Genomic DNA, 19,618 nt, shown 5'->3' with positions numbered 1-19,618 from the left:
TGCGTACTAATGGGTGTTTCCAAAGAGTAGTGAGAAGTGCAAAGCAGCGCTGCCGCGCACTTATAAATTACTGGCATGAACTTCAGAAAGACCTAAGTCCTTGAAACGAGCTTCTAAAAAATTTTTTGAGGAAAATACAAGGTTTTCTAACGTTTCAGCAGCGCCCTCTTTCCTAACCACACATCCGCTGAAATCCTCTAATGGCTTATCTTCCTCAACCATATTCTCGCCCCATATTGGATGACGGCCACTCCACTTTTCGTCCAATCACGCCTCAAACACCCATTAAACACCACACTCCCTAATCCATTTAAGGGCTTCCGAATCGTCCCGAAGATATTCACCCTGAAGATTGCAACTGCGGTGTTATCGAAACATTGAAAAACCTTCAAAATCCTGCGAGATCTGTCCCCGAAAATCGAAGTTGTTCTTGAGATCCAACCCTCAGAAACCCAAACACCGTATGGTTGTGTTTGGTCATAATTATAGTTAATGATAATGATGGTTATTAAGTGATTTATATTTAATTATCATTGTGATTACTTGATTACTGATGATGATGATTAAATGACGATGGTTTGATGTTGAGGATAATAATTAGGAAAGCAGAATAAATACAGGGAGTATGCGAGCAATGAAGCATGAGAACAATTATTTAGCCATCGTCTGTCGGTCTGTCGCGTCCTTCAGCCGATGAGAAGAATACTGGAATAATTCTATCTTCTTACAATCTGTCGTTGGCTATATTAACTTTGTGGTGCCATCTATCAACGGCCATGCGAAATATTCAGTCTGCCATCTGTTAGTGGTCATATAATGAAAAGTTCGTACCGCATTGAATTACTTGATATCACACATCGAATACGCCTCAAGAATCCTCTGGACCCAGTGTGTACTCTGCAGTGTACACCTTTCTAGTTTGTGCACGCTGTTTTCCTGAAATAAAAATTGGATTGAAAATTTTTAATTTTTAAATACAGGAATTTTAGAAACTTTGGTTTGCAATAACTTTCATAATTCGTGCTAAATTAATTTGCCTGACTGTGTAATTCTTAACAGTACTCAACATATAATTGGAACAAACAGTACAAACGAAAAATTGTTTTATAATATTGTAGGCGTATGCAGAGACGACTGCTTAAACTTTTGTGCATTGACAAGTGAAATTATGTGAAATGTAAATGTTCATTTTTATGTTATAAATTGTAATAAACCATATGGATATGAATGATATTGAAATAATTGTACGGGTCGATATATAAGGGTGTGAAATTTAGACTCTTGTACGAAATAACTGACAGGGGACTTGAAAATTTTTATAATGAGAAGGCTTAAAAGTTTACTCTCCAAGAAATAGGCTACTGTAAGTGTAATTGAATTAGAAATTATGAGGAAAATTGTGCTTGTGACATATGAGAGAGTCTTAACAACGCATTAATCAGCGACGTGAACAAGAGAGAGAGAGGGTTTTGCCTTACAGGAGGAAGTCTTTCGAGTCTGCACACCTTTCTCGAGAGAATTCTTGTGGACCGGTCATAGACTTCTGGGATCCGTACACAGGAAACGTTCCAGTCTAAAACTGCTAGCTTTCTAGAATGGATCCAGCCATTATAACTTTTCTTGACTTCATCGTCCTATAATATATCCTGTCACTTCGAGCCTCTTGTGTCCAACTGTACGTCTCATTACATTCTTCTGAAACACTGCCAACTTGTGTTCTTTCCTCGTGTGGGGGACGGAGATTCATCGCCCCTAAACGACAGATGAAATTATAGTCTTTGTGATTTAAGTAGCAGATCGGAAGACAGAGTATTCTGAACCGAACAGTGCCAGGAAGGCAGGCCCTTTCCGAATTAACAAGGCTCTTCGTCAATGTGATTTTGATTGTGTCCTGTCCTGTCAACATCCTTAAACTTTGCCGAATTTTATATCATTGTTCTGCTTACTAGTGACGCTATGTGTGATCGAACTAATTGATTCCTCTTAATGTACGTCTGAACCATATTATGTTCTTACGACTAATTTTGCTACTGTATTTCCCTTAGTGTATATTTAACTCCATAAAAGAACACTATCAGTGTAGATAAGACGATTATTCAGTTCTGTTCTCTTTTTGTGTTCTTGGATCTTGCAGATTGCTTATTCTAAACCAGCGTTCGCTACTAGAAAGACGTGTGTTATCTACGTACGTTAGTGGATCAGTTGTCTATACATATCTTATGGCTCGTGTCGTCGAATGCTGTTTGTGGGCAAATAAAGTTTTAGGGAAACACTCTGCCTGCATCTTCATGTTCCTCCGAAGTGCTGTGTACCTACAGGCGTTGAAACCCATAAAACCAACGTCGACATTTTTACCACCGCCAGTGGAATATCAAATCATATCGACACATATTTGTCTTTGTCTCGAAGTTGTTGTTTTCGAAGCAAGTGACTCTTGTATGAGATGTGGGTCCAGGTCTAGGACAACGGGGCACTAACAAGTTCTCTCTCTCTCCCCCCCTCCCCCCCCCCCAGCCCCGCGCGACTCAGTTTCATAATGTTAGCTTAGGATGGTGAAACTAACTCGCCGTGCCTTCGATATTTTCGAGTGATCGATTTCCCTCTTGTGGCCTATTATGACGATGTTAATTTACGGAATGCAGATATGAATAGTCATGAAGCAAACGTTAGACGGTGTATGACTATAGGTAGAGAAGTTTTCGTAAAGTGAATGCCACGAAGACCAAGTTTACGTTCACACAGAAACAAGTCAGAATCGTAATAAATAGACAGATTGTAAATTCTTCGAAATCCAGCAAGCCTCGTGCATTTGGGAAAGCGGTAACAAATCAAAATTACAGTCGCAAAGTAAATTAAATTCGTTGATTACTTGCTACCGTGGAGTTCAGTAAATTCTCTTCTAAGAACGGGAAGATTAAAATAATTGTGCGTGTTGTTCGTGAGTGTGAAAATTGGTCTTTCAAGTTAGGGGAAGATGCACAGATTTATGGCGATTGAGAACAGGATGCTGAGGTGAATAATTGGAGGTAAGAGGAGATGACATGGCAGAAGGTTCGAGAAAGATGCATACTGAAATTTTACCTTCATAAAATTAGGTGAGATGCGAAATCAAGGAGACAGATGGGCGTGGCATGTAGCGCGCACGGGGTGATGAGAAATGCGTGCACAGGTTTTCTTGGAAAACCTAAGCTTAGATGGGTCGATTGTTTTAATGTATCTGAGGATGCGGGTGGGGGGTGTAAAAGGTAATAAAACTTCTGTTTCCATAAAGACGGGAATTTCATGAGTAATCTGAGCGCACTGTCAGAAGGACGTCGCTGCATAGTTTGTTGGTAGACCTTGTTAAATCACAGTCTCTGATACGTGACTTTGTAATATTATTAAAAGTAAAAAATATTTTCTATCAGTTACATGAAATTCTTAATCTTTTTCTTACACGCGTGCCTTAACTTTTGAAACACCCGGTTGTTGTGAAGCTCAATTATAGAAAGTTCTTATCTTCACTTTGCTAAATCAATTAAGAATTAATATTATGCGGAATAAAGCACTACCGTAGGCTCTTCTTATCCCCATTCCTTGATCTCTTCCTCAGCCCACATGAATTTTAATCATCCCTTAGATTAACGGATTTACTGAGACTTGCTGTACTCGTTGGGTCATAACAGAGGTTGCCCTGCGGCGCTCTCAGCTCATTTACCATTAGTATGGAATCCATTGGTTGGTATTAAATGAAGATTTATTCAGCAAGCCACGGGATTTGCTTGTTTTTTCTTGTCGATGGATTTGCACAGGGTTCGTTACGTTTGGAAAGCTCCATCGGGAATCTTCAGATGGCTTCGTCGTCAGTAGAGTTGCAAATGAAGCGAATTCAGTCTGTAGGCCACTGTTCAGAAAACACACACGACATGAAGTCGAAGTCTTGAGAAACGTACGTGAGAGGGTACGGTGCATGAAGACTCAATACGGAGCAGAAATATGGGAATCTGAGGAAAACTGCCAAGAGATCAGCGTAGTTCTAAGTAGGTTCTTTGAGAGAGAGGACCTTAAAGACGGGAATATTTGTAGCGAAGTTGGTAGACGAATTATATATGCGTAGATAGTGTAAGGAGAAATTTTTTTGTGTTTATTATTATTATTATTATTAATAATAATAATAATAATAACTTGCCTCTTAATTGACATAGCAATACCGACTGACAGAAATGTGATTAAGAAGAAAGCAGAGAAGATCTTGAAATAGAAGGACCTTCTCATAGAAATACAGACAATGTGGAAAGTGCACTCAAAAGTAATCCCAATAATTAGAGGAGCAACTGGAAGTGTCTCCAGGTCACTCAGAAAATATTTGGCCAACATTCCGGGCGAACACGACATCAGGGAACTGCAGAAGACCGCCATTTTGGGAACTTCATATACCATTCGAAAGACGCTGTCATAAAATAAAATTATGTAATACATGTGGCACTTACTAAAAACAATATGGATCCCGGAAATAGCTGCTGTCCTATGTACCTTAGGGACAAAGTCTGTCTCGGGTACATGGAAATACATGCCCCATAAAGTGGTGAATAGATGGGATAATAATAATAATAATAATCCTCTTACGTTCGCTGTGCTGGCAAGTTAGCGCTCGAGGTTTGGTATTCGCGAGGTAGAAGATTCGAGTGTCGTGTGGAGAAACGGTTTCTGCTTTGACGAAGATGGCTGTATTCTGGGTTGAAGCGATCGCCCTAATGATTGAGTCAGCAAGGGCTCTGGAACGTCAGTAACCTTCTGCCAGACTACACGGCTCATCAACCCAGTCATCATCCCCTTGAAAATTTCAAACCCTAAATTCCTTCCAATTAAATATTTATATCCGTTTCACGCCGTTAAATACACGCAGTTGCCAAAGTGTGCAGATATTTTCTGCGCTTCAAATTTTTGTGGTCTGATCCGCCAGCGAAGTTTCTCACAACATCGGCCACAATTTCATCAAACCGAACACACACATTTTCCCGTCCATCATATTTACTTCTCATGAACTATACCGTAAAACACGTGTTGTTCGTCTGCGTCTTTTGTTAATAAACCATTTCCCGGGAAGGGAAGCCCTCGCCAGGGCAGAGCACGGGACGCCTTTTTTTATTCACAGCGACGTAGCGCATTAGCGTTTTATCCGAAACAAAAATAATACCACGCGACTAGTGCGGGAGGCAACTTTTTGTTTCATCCGGGCAGATAACGGCCCGTGTGATGATACGACATTATTGTTAGCCGGTGGAAGTGGCGACTGCCGAGTGTGTGCTTTCTGCTAGTAAATTCATTATTTTAATTGACAAGCGCGGCAGCGGCAGCTTCAGAATTCGAAGAGTCCTCCTCTCTGGTGGCAGCGAGGCTCATATTCCGGAATGCCTGGAGGAGAGATACAAATGCGAACAATGGAACTGGAGAGAGACAGCGCGCATTCCGTGCGGCACATGTTCATGAGAAACTCATTTACTGTGATTTATATTCTACCATATCGGTTAAAATGTAACTGGTTCGCAGGCTGTACCGCGATACGACGGCCATCCACGAAGATATCTGTAATTTTATCTTTAACTTCATATCCATGATTCTTATTTATGGGGAAAATCAGCTATAAAACCACGGGCTCTTGAATTCGCTGTATTAAAAGCCAATTCCTTTGTGAAACATTGTAATATTGCGTTGCTATATATTAGGACCTATCTGACGTAACCCTAGACCATCTTATCTGTGCCGTGGTATTTTATGTAGGTAAAGGAATGGAAATGTAGGATCACTGTGAATGTGACTGAACGTACATGTGAAGCGACCTCCAGACTGTGACATATTTTTGATGTCGAGGGTCTTAATTCATCGGTGCCAGGGCGAGGACTTGTATGTCATAGTAGCTCAGAAAACGTGTTTGAGGCACTGATATTAAGTCGCTAACAGAATCCATCAGCGAATGTTTTCAAGATGCCAGAGAGAGGCGTAAGTGTATGGATTACGAGACCGTCCGTCAGTGAAAGAACGAGCAGTTGATGAAATGATGTGAAGGCCATTTCTTGGCCTTCGAGAATATAACATATGGCCGGTCCTGTCTGCACGCTGTGGGGAGCCATTGAAACCGATTAGTCATGCCTCGATGAATTGGGATGACAATTTGTGCACAAACGTGAAAATGTGCAGTGGCCTGACACGTTCCTCAGCATTTTACGATTACCGACGCACTGTAATTTGGGATAAATCGGTGGAGTTTGCTCCAGAACTGTTTCAGGCAATGACTGAGAGAAATGAAGTTAGCGAGCGGCTGAGGGCTTTAATTACTATAATCAGCCAGAGGCGAAATCTGAGAACAGTTTAAGGAAGAGGCTCACTGTTAATTTTAGATTTTCTGTTTTGTGCTGTGTCCGCTTAAAGGCATACTTTGAATATTTCACACTCCAGTGGGGAACTCAGACATGTGGCAACAGCTAGACAGGCTAAGTAGCGAGAGTACTTACTCACGGAGGACAATCCGCAAGCAGTCAGATCCTGCAGACAAAGGATTGCCTTACAGCCTGGACGTACATCAAAATATATGTACCTCATAAAGGGAAATTATTAGCTATTTCCAAAAAAAGTCTTTTGTCCCAGATACTTCTACAGAACAACAAACATTGTAATGGACAGCCACACAATAAAGCAGGTTAAACATTTATTTCGGAAACAATTTCTGTAAATTGAATTTTTTTTTGTAGAAAACAAAATTAGTGGTTTCAGTGCAATAAGAGAAATTATTTAAAGGAATTCTGGGACATGACATGTGTATGAGAATGAACGACGATATCAGACTGGAAGCCATGAAACTGCATTTCTTAGCCAGATTTTGAGACGCCAGTGTTGTAATGGATATTGAGAAACGCAGACATGCTAAATGGAGAAACAGAATGGAAGATGAGTGGAAGATGTGCTAACCTTCCCCAGAGGACATTTTATTTTAAGTCCAGAAATAGATGAGGTTCTCGAAGACTGCGGAAGAGATGGGACGACCAGGTTTGAGTCTCGGAACAAGCAAAAGTGTCCTTCTTATATGCAAAGTGGAAACGAGAACGCAAACAAAGTATGACAAATGAGCAGCAGAATGAAGTCGGAAATGCGTTTTACATTCAAGCTAACACATTGCTGGTACACGTAAAAATGTATAAATCTGTAAAGGTGTGCTCCGAATGTAGTCGAAACAGACGAAGTTGGAACTAAGTATACGTACGTAGTCTGTGCCAATGTAATCCATAGGCAGCGGACAAGATACTGTGAATGATTATCAGTGCTTAGTATATAAGGAGAGTACATTGTATCTCGCCCGTCTATCAGATATCAGTAAAAATGTCGAAGAGCCGATAGTTTTTTAGCCGCTGTGATATCGAAGGTGCCCCCACCGTTGTGACAAAAGCTCGTCATTCAAAATTATTGCGAGGCGACACAACAGTCTGCCTAAAGCGTTCGATAGATCGTGTTTCTCAGATCCATTTTAATATTATTATCCCTTTTACATCTACGCTCCCGGAGTGTCTTCGCTATTCGATGCTTCCAAAGCCAAAAATAATATGCGTGTCATATTATAGTTTTCGAAATTAAATGAAGTGGAAGCTTATATGTTCAGAACAACGCAAGAAAGAAATATCTGCGCTTGAGAAGTTTAAAGTTAAATTAAGCGGACCTCTGGGGGCGGGCGAGATGAGTGTTCGTGTTGAAGCGAAGGCGGTGTATTTGTTTGATAATTAAGTCGACGGCTCCGGGCACACTGAGCTGTGTTTACTTCTGCTGTTCGTGTCATTTGTCTGATTTCGCAGTGTCGTGTGCTTCCGCGCTCCGCGCTCCTCTTCGCTCCATTTAGCAAATTGCTGCAGGTACAGTGTTCAACCACGAACTGTAGAGTAGAACATCGGCGTGGCGAGACCCGGTTGTGCCTCTCTCCACCCTCGTGAAGTTGTCCGGGACTTGCAAAGAATGAAATGTTTCGGCTGACACGAGACTTGCGTCTCAAACAACAAAATTCCGACGTCATTTCGCGAATATACACCACGTCTCCTTGTTCTTGTTTACAGGAGTTTGTCATAGTCACAAGCATTATTATTTGTCGTCGGATGTTCTGGAATAAATTAGTATTAGTAGAGAGTCTTGTAATTTTATATAAATGTCTGAAAAATTGTAATCTGTCGTAAAAGTGTAAACGTCACAGAAAACACTTTTAATGAAATTAAGGCCCGCTGTACAGCAACGAAAATGAAAACTGCAACTCGTTTTTCAGTGGGAAAACATCTGCTTCTTGAACGAAGCATTACAGTGGTCGCTGCTTGTGACTTCATCGTCATAATATCAGATTCGACACGCCACTGCTTGTTTTCCGATTTGTTTAACAGGTCTCGTAAAAGTACGCGTGGATTCGTTGTCAGTGACGCATGGTTCAGCTGACAGCGTGGTTGACTACGTTGTAGGCCACTGGAACGGGATTTCCAGTGATATGGCTAGTTTAATCACCGCGTGTACAATTGCTTTTGAGGCATGGACTGTAAATATCACAAAGCAGTTTTTTACGAATTCCAGTACGAGATTCGCTTAGCTGATCTCCTGGGTCATAGGCTGGCCTGAAGTTTCCTGTGTTGAAATACTAGCGCCGACGGATGCAGACCTCCAAGTTGTGCCGCGATTTATTGAGCGATTTCATGAAAGAACATTACGACTCTCGTTAGAAATCCATGAGAATTTCCGCTGAAAATGAGTTGATTCGTCATAAATACTTGGTGTTTCGTTGTAAGCAAATCTGCGGATAGGCGTGTTCGTTAAGAAGCTGTTAAAGTCCTCAACAAACCGGTGGTGTTAATAATTTTTGAGGTTTTAATTGCGATGATAATGTCGATCGTGGTTTTCTCGGTTATGAGACCGTGCTGACTTCCTGGTGGTTACCAGCATATGCAATTTCGGTATCGCGTTCATCTTCGGGGTTGACATGGTGATAATGAATTTCTCCGAAACGTTGGTTGCGACTTACAAGGCTACTCAGCGTTGCAACCTTGAGGACCAGAAAAAGCTTTTAATTCGTTTTTATGTCACTTGTAATGTTCTACAATGGCGCTGAACGTGGCCGTGTCCCGCTCAAGTAACAGCCGGGTTTTGCCCTCCGGACCTCGAAAGTCCCACGGAGCACCATGCGAGTAGTAAGGCGAGACTGTGAATTATATGAACGCACGCGAAAATATTTTACTGGTCTCATGCAGAATTAAACATGACATCTGCACCAAAAAAGCAGAGATAATATTCAGTTTGTTCACGCAGATGTGGGTTTTGTTTTGCTGCCGAAAGGCCATTTTGTCAACTTTTTAGTTGGTACTAAAAATTTCTGCGCCATTGAACTGTGTGACAGGCACAAAATAGAATATTGTTTAGTGAAATTATTTTATAGTCGGTTTCAATTTATTTTTATTGCAAAAAACTCTCTCTCTCCACCCCCCCCCCCCCCCCCCCGACGCGTTTCGTTATGTCGGTTTATAGAATGTGGAATGTTGGCCATTTTTAATTTTGAGTGGGTAGGTCTATGGCTTTAAATACAAGAAGGCTGGTACGGAATCTCGATGCCAGAAATGAGCGTTGACTAATTTCAGTTTTCGGGATAGGCGTGGGTGAACCTGAGACTGAAGGTAGATTACGTCAAATTATGGGACAATGCCGAAATTTTTAGAATTTACCCGCACCCCAGCTAAACCGTAGGTTACTCCAAACAGCGGATCCTCTTTGGACCAACTTTCTCAGGTACTAGCGTACAACAGAGGGTCTCTTTTTCTGTTCGCCACGATTATTTTTCTCCCAGTACAGGTTGGGCCAAAAGTTGAGCCCCAAAGGAATGTAACACATTATAATATAAGTAAAAATTGTTGCAGGTGGAATGCGGCTTTGCAACTGACGACGGAAGGCCAGTCTGAGTGTGCCGAAATCTATGTCCGCGTGCATCGGTGAGTACAAGCAGCTGTCATGTCAGTAAGCTGAAGAAATTTGAGCATTTGCTTAAAAAAGATGATTCGATTGTAAAACCTGTGGGCCTCGACTTTTGGCTCGTTCTGTACATTAACGTCATCGGCATAAACAAGGAGCTGATGTGTGCCCCATTAAAGACCTACCACTGGTTGTTCCCTTGGACCCTCGTGATGGCATATTCTAAAATAAATTTGGAAACCAATGGCGGCAAAGCATCTGCATTTGTCAGACCATTCTGAATAGGAAATGCACGAGACAAACATTTGCCTGTACAGAACTTACTATATTTTTCATTTAAACAAGCTTTAATGACCATAACTAATTCCACTGGTACACCGAATTCCACGATTATGTTTCATAATGCGGTCGTCCTATCTGAATCGCAAGTTTACTTGAGCTGTGTAAATAGTTGATGAGCAGTGCATTTGACCTCGAAATTTTTCATTGGTATCTGACGAGTGCAGAATATCTGGTCAGTAGTTGATCGATTACGTAGAAATCCACGCTGATGATCCCCAATAATTTAGTTCGCGTGTGGTGTTAACCTTGACAGGAGAATGCTGGATACAACTTGTGTATGTAGTTGATACCAGTGATATATCGTTAATTTGGCGAATGCGATTTATATCGATTCAGCCTTTCGATAGTTATCTCAACCACGAAAGAGTTATCGGCTCAGCTGTGTGTATTCCGGTCTGCTTAATATCGTTAATCCCACGTGCATTCGATGGCTGACAAAGTAATTATTCCATCTACTCACAGTACTGAGGAAATCTCCAAGCAGATTCTCATCTTTACTAAGTTACGTCCAGGTTGGCCAACCCTGCTTAAAATCGTCTGTGCCTCTGTGCAGGCCCCCAGGAATTTGTATTTTGCAGTATCTGTGTCAAGCTCATTCGTTCTGAGTGTAAGATATCTCCTTTTCTTGGTCCTGAAAGTGTTGCTGGCCTAACGTCCACTAATTTGGCTTGCGTTTGTAGCCATACAAATGTATACGCTGTTTCTCACCATACGTCTTTGGACCATGGTTTGTCCGCCTTTGGCTCGCAATGTCCTAGACCGACTCTGGCCTAGATTCGTAGGTTTATTTCTTATATTTTACCCAACCCTACCGATACCCACATTTTCATGTAAGTTTTCCAAAACTGCATCAACTTTTGAAAGTTTGACCTCATTTTGGTCTTAACTTTTGCATCGTGTACTTGCTCAGATCGAAGGAATTAAGTGGATGTATGGAATAATAACCATTGACGGGCTGGCACTCGGTTTAAGTGAAAAGAAATTGAGAAATAAGTGAAGGATTCGGAATTAATGGAATGGTGAAGTGGCTTAGCAATAATGATTTCGGCACACTTACTTAATAGAATATTATATGTGCATTTCATGAATTGTAGAGTAATACAATATTCAGTTCTAACTGTGTGAAGATCGATATATTTTAACGAAATGTTCACTCCATCAGCCGGGTGTGATAGGATTTTGACTGAAATCGACGTACGTGGTTACAAGTCGTAAACGTGTGATGTTAGCAGAAGAGAACAGGACATGGAGAGTCGACGGAGCGCTTTGGTGAGGGTCTTGAGAAACAGCGAAGGATAATTTCTGCCTGACTTCAGTACGTATCAGAAATTGATTCGTAATTGAGGTTGGGGGATTTGGAAACGAATGTAGTCGTAAGATAAACAGACGTTGTTTGGACAGAAATGGACTGTTTTAATTGATAATGGTAACAAAGACTACGGAATTTAAACATTCTTAAAAGGGATGTTAGGTTTATGTTTAATGTCAGTTTTATTAATGGTCACAGATTTTAAAAGTATCAAAGTAGTTTAGACATTTGAAAGGAAGGTGCTTAAACTACGAGAGAGATAAATTAGAGAAGAATTCCAGAATAGGACGAAATTAAAAATACCAAAGAACAAATCTGATCGCTGGGAGAAGAATTGAAGCTGTTTTAAGCACACACAATTGGACGTAGGAGCGTTGGGGCAGCGTCCAAGAAGGGGAAGGAGAAACTGGCTCAAAGATAGGGCGAAGAGAACGATCAGAGATGTGATGCTGTGGAATAAGAAAAATGTAGTAGGTTACATAACCAGATTTACCTTTAAAGGAGCCAAGGAAACATTTTTCGAATGATTTAGAAGTAGTAAGGCAGGCGCGCTAATCTGCAGAGAAACGTAGATTAGAAGTAAGAGAGAAGAAGGGTGTGGAATCACAGATGATCAAAGAGAGCTTGAGTAGAAGAGAAAGTTGTATTAAATGGATGGGAAAGCTATTTACAGAAGTTATTAATGGCTAAGACGCACGAGAAGATGGAGCAGGAGTGCGGAAAGAATTTCGTTTATTGCAAGAAGTGAAATTGGCGAGAGTAAAATATGAAACACAGATAGGAATTAAGAAAACTGGCTAACCAGCGAAATGAAAGAAAGAATTAAAGATTCCTAAGAACCGGAGATAAGGTTGAATCATTGCTGCTTATGAACAAGGAGATAAATTTAATACAGCGTTGTTAAAGACATCTCAGGGCAGCCGAAAGGTCATTTGGAGGACTGTAAAAGGAGAACATCAAAGGGGAGAGAAATGAATTGGAGCTTAAAGACGAGGCATCTTGTAAAGAAATTAATAAACAAGGGAATAAGCCTGTATATATACATTTCAAGAATAAACGAGGAGGTTCTGTACCCGAGGGAGACTGAAATCAAGATGGGAACAACAGGTTACGAGAAATGTCACACAGGAAGGAAGAAGGGAAGACAATGGGATGAAATTGAGGGGGATGACAGAGACAGATGGGGAGATTTTGGGTGTCAGGCGACCTTTTTGGGGTGGGAACGTCTTAGGGAGAAGAACGAATCTCTGTCCGTCCCTTTCAGTGTCACTTTGACCGAATACAAATACTTGGCGACGCGAGAAAGTTATTACTTCACTTTTGCAATATTAATCCACCCTCGGCTTCATAGTACAGGGCTTTTATTATACGGAACATGCATTTTCGGTATGTCTTAATTTAATATCTTAGTCCTCACATCCCTGTACAGTGTCATCGATTCAGTGCAAGTTCTAGCTTGTCAAAATTAAGTGACCGTAGAACTTAAAACTCACTGTTTCATAGAACAAAGTTAGCATCTGTTTAACATCACAGATGCTAACTATTTTAAATAAAGATGGGACTAAACACAAATTGGGGCCGCGGACAAGCCTCACAGGCACTCAGAATGGTTTCCTTTGCGTTCCTTTTTTTCTTTGTATCGTGTTTAGAAATTATTTGTTGCCTTTATTAGAACATTTCCCCCGGGGAAGCGAGAGATGTCCCATATAACTTACCGCAATAAAAGAAAGCCATTTTGCTCGTGTCGAAACAGTCGCATCTCCGGCCCTGTAATATGTGCCAGGAAGCACAGTTGTACGCAATAAATGAAACAGCTAATTCGAATGAACTCACGAGCCGTTGGGCTTCAGAGTTTGGAACGTTAGCTTCGTGCAGACGCAGAGTCTGCGTCTCTCTGGGTGACGGGGATAAGAAAACGGTACTGGGCCCCTACAGACAGTCAGAGACGGCGTGTGCTGATCGTGTTTGTTACAAGGGGTACTTTTACGATGATTGCGCAGATGTTGAGATTCTTTTTCAGGGTCCATCACTTGCCTAGTTGCTCTTACCAATGTACGAGTTTATATCCTTCGGATGCTTTGCCGATTAATTTTATAGCTTTGAGTTACGGATTATCTGTCGACGCTGTCAGACAGTAGCTCGGATTATGTTGCGTCTATTAACAAATTGACTAAAATGTAATCCTTCGTGTGAGACCCTAATAAAACCTAAAAAAATTGTGCAATTTTAAGGCAGTTCAACATCTACAAAATGTAATACTGCACTGAGATTCATCCGTAGGACTACGCCAGTCCATTAGCCAACTTGCTGTAATCTGATTTTGTGACTGTACGCATTAACATACGATAGGCCTGCAGATTTTTCTGCTAACGACTCTTATCGTAACAATCTGAACTCTAATGCGCCCCCGAGAACTTCCCACGCGTGTTGCGGTCACTCGCTCATTGCCTTAAGGAGGAATCGACATTCTACCACACGAGTAAATGCGTTGGTCATTAAGAAACGCTTCATAAGCAAGGCTCTAATGCCCTCGACGTTTTATCGACATTTGCTTCTGACCATAATGATGTCGGCCGGATTAATTTCATTATGGAAGATGACGGCGTTGGTATACTCGCGAGCAGTTTGGCTTACGGACAATAGGAATCTGAGCGATCTACAAGAGGCTCTGGGAACAATATACATAGGAAGAGAGTACTAATTAGCGGATAAAGTGGCATTGTAGAACAGAAATAGGAATTATTTGAAACTATTGTTTAACCTTTGTAAGAATAACCCGCCAAATGACTCCAGTGATCCTAAGATTTCAACAGATATTGCTCTCAAGATATTCCAAGAAGATGTTCAAGAAATGTGCAGACAATTTTGATGATTTACCGCACAATCACCAGGTACAAGAGTGGACTTGTAGGGGCGTTGTATAAACTCAAATACATCGAGCTTTGGTGGGGGGAAGGTTGCTTTCTCAAATGGGATTCAATGTGCCGAAAAGAGTGTGAAATTGAAACTTCCATTCCCTGTGATTTCTTCATACTTAGTTCGTAAAGTGAACGTATAATGGTGATGTCTGTCTAGATTAATGTTGATATTTTGGGTTGTAACGGACTGTGAACTAGTAGGTAGACACCAACGCTTCGGAGAAACATGCTGGCTCCATCTTCAGAGTATGCCACAATGCAACACCCCCGTAATACCACTATTGCATGTGCCCATTTTGAAAGCCACTGAACCTATTCACAAACGTCTCCAGTGGGGTTTTGGGGTCTGAGGTAAAAAGTAGGATTTTTAGGTGCACAAGATATAAATAGGTAAGTGCAAGGAGGATTAACAAGGAAGCAGGTAACCTGTAAGTTTAATTTTGCTAGGGACAAACTGTGTATTTATTAAAGACTGTTACGTATTTACATCTTGGCCGCTTGAGGTCTCGCTGTGCAGAAAGTGTTTCGTACATACGTCGATGAGCTTGGCCCGGGGCGGCCGCCCTGCCCATCGGACGGCTCTGGGCATGGTAAAGCAGTGGTTAGAGTAATTTAACCAATTTCAGCGTCTGCTCACTTTTGGGATCATGCTGTGTGAGGCGATTTCACCTCATTTTGTTTATATGTTAATTTGCATGTTTGCTTAATTATTTAAATACGACGTATGCAACTCAGAATATGAAGGCGTCGAACTGTAGGATGATTAATGAATAATGGATGAATTGAAAACGTAATGACAGAAGTCGTCGTAGCCTAACTTCAAGCTCCATCTCGCCATTTGCCTGCGGGGAGTGAGGTTAAAGACGAAAGACCTCGATTGCAGTAGTCGATCAGAGGCTCGAGAAATGTTGATCCCCGTCGAATTAATTCTTAAGGCGTGACATTGACTCATGAAGTGTCTTGAGGCCACAGTGACTGATTCTTTGAAGAATAACGCGCTAAGACAACGCCCGCTTCTGGAATTGAGTAAGAGACGATGCATGATAAAGGAAACTTGGATTGAAACGGTACACGCAGCGAGAGATCCTTTGATAAGAACGGAGCGTAGAATTTGAGTATCAGCTGCGTGGATCTGTGGGAAACGTCGATTATCTGCGTTGGTCGCCAAATAAAAGAGAAAGGAGTGTGCCAAAGTTTATCGCCCGGTTAAGTAGGATCCCTGGTACACGAGATGAATTATTATAACGCGATCAGACCTCGCGTTTCCTCTGCTTCTCTTCATAATTTCATCGCCTTCTTCTTTCGATTTTTTTTTTAAAAAAGGGATTGTGTTGGTTCAGCGAGCTGTTCCACGTCTCATTTGCTTTCCACTAGATGTCTCACAAATTCAGCGCACGTGATTTTATGTATGTTAGTTTATCGTTGAAAGATACTTTCTGTTGATTTGATACTCCGAACTTTTAATAACAAACAGTTAAACAGCGCGTAACTGCTCCCAGCACAGGATTTTACGTTTCCTAAGGTAATCAAAATGAAACGCTTTTGAGGTTTGCTCAACAGAGCTGAAATTTAATGGGTAACAGACAAATATCTGAATATAAAACTGTTTCGATATTGATTATGACATACTGTATTTGACGGTTTTAATTAATTAATTAATTAATTTGTTAAACATTTAGTGCAAAGGTAAGACATTTTTTAACTTGTAGTATTTAATTTGCATGACTGAATTTGTGCCAGCGTAATGTACTCCCTACACGACATCCCAACATGTACGTCCGATTAGACTGCTTTCAGTGCATCGATTTTATCTAAATTTTCTGCAACGTCACGCCTATTGTAGTTTTTCGTGTTTACCTAATTACAGAATCGAACTGGCTGTGGAAATTAGTTTTAAAAACAAAACACGTAGGCTGTGAACACGTAGGCTGGCTTCATATACGTTTTAATGCATCCTATTCGATTAGGTTCGGATAGATTATAATAACAAAGTTAAATGGATTGCAGTGGATTAATTTATAACAAAATTGCTTTGAATTCTTTTACGACATTCAAACATTGCTTTTATGTTTAATTTAAATGTAAATAGTAAATTAGTTCAGAGCATACAAACTAGAATGGAATTAAAATCGTACATGAATAAAAACGTTGCGTGAGCTCAGAAATGCGATCGTAAGGAACATTGGGTTCTAATTTACAATTAAATTGTTTTTTTAATTACGTAATGGCATTGTATCAACTGCCTTTCTCTTTGGTAGCGTTGAACTACTGAAACAATGGGCTTCCGGATCGAGGCTCGAACAGGACACTTCAGGGGCAGTAATTCTTGAGATAACCTGCTAGTTTTAAACATCTGTGGCACTTTCATGTTCCCTGCTTCATTGAAGTTTTAAATATTGTGTTTCGTACTTGAAATTCTGTTCGTTATTACGTCACACGCGTTGTTCATCAGCGCAGAACACTCAGAACACCCTGACGTGTTTCTCTTATGTGTCCGGTCACTTAGTACACGCGGAATCAGACCCTTGACTGGACCACCTAACGTCTGTTGTTGGAGGCGGGTGTTAACGGAAGGGTAGTGTTGAGTTCGTGAGCAGGAGGAAAGCCAAGATAATTTCAGTTTCTGCCCTCTGGCTTGTAGCGCCGTGTAGTCTAGTAGAAATTTGCCAGCGATGAGTCGCATTGCCCTGATGATGGAGGCAGCAGGGACCTCTGTAGCGTTGGTAAACGTCTACCAGACTACACGGCGCAACGAGAAAAGTAGCTGCCTTTTCGAAATAGACCTGGAATACGAGGGAGTCTCACTTGGGAGTGAGATTGGTCAGAGACTCAGGGAGTTTACGTCTTTAAGGTATGAATTTTGCCAGCTTCACACTTACGACCACGTACAGGGACAATAGGGAGAAGTAACTCAGTGGAATAATTGCAGACTGCGTCATGGAGTCATTTGTTTGGTTTAGAGACGGTGGTTTCTGGAAACGGCTCACCGAAGAAGTTTTTTTATGGAGCGACATTTGACTTGTGTCACGGAAAACTTGTAGCACTTTGCTGTTAGTCATTCATTTCCAGGCGGGAGTCGGAAAGTGACTTTCCTCAGGGTCCTCACTGTGTTACGCCAGAACGTCGAGCACGAAACAACACCCCCTAAGACGCTGTAAGAGCAGCGGTAGGTAATTCGTACCCAAATTATACGTGAAGACGATCGACAAGCGATTTGGCCTTATGTTTAAGGAAAAATATCCCGACATTCGAGTAGGGGAGCTGAGGAAAGCCACGAAGAAATGGTCAGTAGAAAAACGGTGCCCGGACGAGGATGTGAATGGACAGATCTCAGGAAGAAGTCAGAAAGGTTACAGCTGTACGCAAAACATACGAATTGTTGGAAGCTTTTTGTGTCTTGGAATACAAAGGCTGCTTGTTGTCCCCAACAAAGTCCATTTACGGATTGTAGCCGATCCTCTTCAAGGCTGTCCACACATCCTCACAGACCATTGTGTGCAAACCATTTCAGCTTCTGTGTTCGGTCTTCAAAACTGCTCATTCCCCTTAGAATCGACGTTTCGAGTAAAGCGCCGACCACTCATCTCCCCCCATCTAATACCTTTTTAATTTATAAGATTGAAATGAAATTTATAATTTTACAGAGCTATGACAGACTGTTCTCATTGCGGCTTTCCGTGGTATTTCTCAGTCCAACCAGTGAAATGCGGGACAGTCCAAGACAGCTTTTTTTTCGAAATGCTGTTGAGTCCAATATCTCGATTGTCCTCCCACAATAGAAGTCGATAAACAACCACTGCAGTTTATACTACGTCGTTAAACGACTTGCTAATCACCCATCTTACAGAGCGCCGTTAAAGTCACGTACCAGATTTGTAAATACGACGCGCTCAGGAGGAAGTGAATCCGACGTACGCAATTAGCTTTAAAGCACGTTTCCTTTTACTAGGGAAGATAAGATATTGATGAGGCAATGAATAAGACAGAGAGACGCCGACTAACTCGCAGACGTTTGAATCCATGTAATCGCGCAGAGTGCGTCGTTCAGGGGAGGCCGACGTATGTTTTTATGACGGTTCAGCGACCACCTGTCCCATTCGGTTGCTTGGCTCAAATAATTGATGCTGAAAATGTCAAAGAAACGTTAGTGTGGCTTTTATATCTTTTTTTGACGAGTGGAAAAGCATCGCTGTCAAAGTAAGTACTGATTTTTATTTTGCGTTCTACGTTTATGAAGGCGGACCCTCGAGTTCACTTTCTGGGAGAGTGGACGGCCAATGGTTTCGCGAAGGAAATGTGAGATGCGTACGCACTGGAGCCGCGAGACAAAAATCTACGATTGTCCATGCATTCGTCAAGTCTCAAGTCTTTTAAGGTACAGACGAAGGTAGACTTAGAATTGAAGGTTCTGCTAACTTCCCGACGTCTTCTGTGACAGTTGAAAGGAATATCTGCGTTTTCAGCGTAAATCTGCAGGTGGGAGTGGTGATGAAAACCCAGCATCTCGGCCTGTTTTCCGTCTCCCGCCGTCGTTTTGGTGACTTCCGTTTGGATGTGCCAGCGATTAAGTGACGATGTTGGTTTTTGAACTCAACACGAGTGTGTATTTAGCTTAATTGTCTTCAGAATATGTGGAGTATGGATAAATTAAATTTGTGACAACAGCCAAATTTCTAAATTTCGTTACAAAACGCTTACGCGTGGCCCAGGAAATATGCAAAACTGCTGTCTCAAGAACTAGGTTTAAAACAAACGTCGACCTGAACCATTATGAGAAAGTTCTTAAAATTGTTTCGCTCTAAAATTTAGATTCAACGAGCACTGACCGATGTTGAGAAGATATGTGATTCATGTTGTCAGTATTTGGAATGTAATCCAACATTTGCTCACTACGTGCGGATCTCCGACGAAGCTCAGTTCACAGAATACGTGTGTCTGGGGCAGTGAGAATCCCCATGCAATTCTGGAGAAGCATTTTCATTCTGAAAAAAATGTACTGTGTGGTTCGCTATTTCATCGGCTGGAATTGTCGGACCTATCTTCTTGGACGATGTTGAACGCTACCCCAAACTCCTTCAAGGCCACGTTGTTC

General features: G+C 41.4%; 1 protein-coding gene across 6 annotated transcripts in view; it reads left to right on the top strand.

Annotated features, from left to right (window-relative positions):
- Window positions 1–19,618, top strand: part of LOC110836352 (protein O-mannosyl-transferase TMTC2) — a 745,449-nt gene that overhangs the window by 123,961 nt on the left and 601,870 nt on the right. For all 6 annotated transcript variants that reach the window (XM_087359005.1, XM_087359009.1, XM_087359004.1 and 3 more), the window contains one exon: window positions 9,906–9,977. The gene's annotated coding sequence lies outside the window, so the exon portion shown is untranslated. The remainder of the gene's footprint in view (window positions 1–9,905; window positions 9,978–19,618) is intronic.

This window comes from Zootermopsis nevadensis, unplaced genomic scaffold (assembly GCF_977971745.1).
Source record: "Zootermopsis nevadensis isolate Lab colony 2312 unplaced genomic scaffold, Znev_1.0 Znev_ptg000030l, whole genome shotgun sequence".
NCBI classification, from domain to species: domain Eukaryota; kingdom Metazoa; phylum Arthropoda; class Insecta; order Blattodea; family Termopsidae; genus Zootermopsis; species Zootermopsis nevadensis.
The sequence above is the reverse complement of the archived record's forward strand: the minus strand, read 5'-3'. Positions and strand labels throughout refer to the sequence as shown.